General features: G+C 56.2%; 1 protein-coding gene across 1 annotated transcript in view; it reads left to right on the top strand.

The window, feature by feature from the left end:
* Nucleotides 1–259: 259 nt before the first annotated feature.
* PJA2 (praja ring finger ubiquitin ligase 2) overlaps nt 260–1977 on the top strand; it is a 255895-nt gene continuing 254177 nt past the window's right edge. Inside the window, exon 1 of the mRNA XM_006023113.3 lies at nt 260–372. The gene's annotated coding sequence lies outside the window, so the exon portion shown is untranslated. The remainder of the gene's footprint in view (nt 373–1977) is intronic.

Raw genomic sequence — 1977 nt, 5'->3', positions numbered from 1 at the left:
ACAGCTCCTCCCCCTCGGGAGAACCCTTGCACAAGCGGTGTGACGTCAGCGCGGGGCGCGGCTGCCGACGCCGCTCCGCGGGGAGCAAGGCGCACTGTGGGGAGAACAGAATGCAGAAGGTCTTTGAGTGTACGCATGCGCGCCGTCCCGGAGGGGGCGTGACCCCGCGGAGCTGGTGCGTGTCTGCGCGCACTTCTGTCACGGGGCCCTGCGGCGGGCGGAGAGCTCACCCCCACAACGCCTCTCGTCAGTCCCCGCCCCCCGGCCACTGGGATTGGCTGGCGCCTCTGCAACGCGCTTCGGGATTGGCTGTGCCGCGCTCTGCGCAGGCCTTGGGGTGGCGGCGGCGCTGCCGGCGTCCGGCCGAGGGAGGTGGGTGCGCTGGGATCGGGAGGGGTGAGTGTGGCTCGGTGGTGGGAGAGGGCGGGCGGGCTCGGGGCTGCGAGTCACCGCATCCCCCTTCCCTTCCATCTCCGGGTGGGGGCAGGGGCGCGGGCGGGTCTCGGCGGCGCGGCCTGCGCAGGCCCCGGTGGGGGGAGGGAAGCACGGGGCGGGGCCTACGGGGGCGGGGCCTCGAGGGGCCCGGGTGGGGGGCAGGGGTCCTAGCCTCCCCTTCCCTCCCCGCACCCCGTGAAGTGAGCTTATGCGTGCATATGCACACATATGTGCTTTAGGTAGTCTGTCAGGTGCGAGTCTGCCCCACCTTTGCTCAACCTCACGCCCATGTCCCTGCCTGTCTCTTGTGCTAGTTGGGGCGGGGCCTTCCTGCCTCGGACGGCCTTGGACCGCTGCCCGCCTAGTTGGCGGCTCGCGCACATTTGTCCGCGGGTTCCCTAGGGCCCGGTTCTTCAGGCCAGAACTGTCGAGCCCAAGCATCTTCAGATAACTTGAGATAAAGGGGTTCCTGTTGTTTGCCATCCTTTGAAGGGAGGTGGTTCCCCTTTATTGGTCTACTGGTACCACTGAGGCAGACGTAGTAGCAAAGAGGGGAATAAATATGAATTTGCACCCACTAGGCAAGCATCAGCATGGTCTGCATGAGCGTAGATTGGAACTGCCTGCTCGGGGGCCCCGGGGAGTCGGTGACAAAGTTTCTGTTCCCTTTCAGTGGTGCAGGACCAAGCCCCTGGGAGCTCTTTTCCACTGGGACTCAAAAGTTGTGGTGAATTGATTAAAGGGGGCAGAGTAAAAGCAAGCAAGTTAGACCAGTGTGGGGAGACTCTGATTTACATGTTGAGTAGCCTCTTAAGGGTACCTTACAGCTGAATGAGAGCTTCTATTTGGTGGTTTAACAACATACTATATGTGCCTTTATTTGATTAACTTTTAACTGAGAGACTCCAGGTAGAAATGGCCCCAGTGACATAACTTCAGACTCAGCTTCAAATGCTTACAGGATGATAGACCAGCTATTAAACATGTGGGAGTTTTGTCTTCCTCTGTCGGGGATGTGGCCCTCTATCCGGGTCCTCTTGAGTGCATGTTGACAATATTTTATAGAAGCAGGACGTTGGCTGTTGTGGTTCCCCTGCTTTACCTGTGGCAGGTTAGGGTGTTAGGTCTATGTTGTGCCAGGGTTGAGGGTAGTCTTATGTAGAGGTTAGATTATGGTTTGTATGGGATAGTTTGGATAGGGATGATCCTGCCTCAGTGAAGGGGTGATGACCTCAGGGGTCTCTTACAGTCCTACTTCTCTATGACTCGTGTTTGAAAACACGAGTTTTAGTTTCTTTATGTAAGCATACATGTACCATGCAATCTGTAAAGTTCTAAAACCAATTTGAAGAATTCAGAATTGTAAATTGGTTGGGGCCGTTAGTAAGAGAGGACATCGTTTTTCGAAAAGACATGAAGTTCAGTGACTTGCCTGTATTTAAGATGCTTTTCTGTATCCTTTGAGTGCAGACACAAGTTTTTTTGGGGAAGATCTTGAATTCTGTTAATAACACGTATGCACTTATCGGCAGGCTGGGCCTG

This window comes from Alligator sinensis, unplaced genomic scaffold (assembly GCF_000455745.1).
Source record: "Alligator sinensis unplaced genomic scaffold, ASM45574v1 scaffold30_1, whole genome shotgun sequence".
NCBI lineage: Eukaryota > Metazoa > Chordata > Crocodylia > Alligatoridae > Alligator > Alligator sinensis.
The sequence above is the reverse complement of the archived record's forward strand: the minus strand, read 5'-3'. Positions and strand labels throughout refer to the sequence as shown.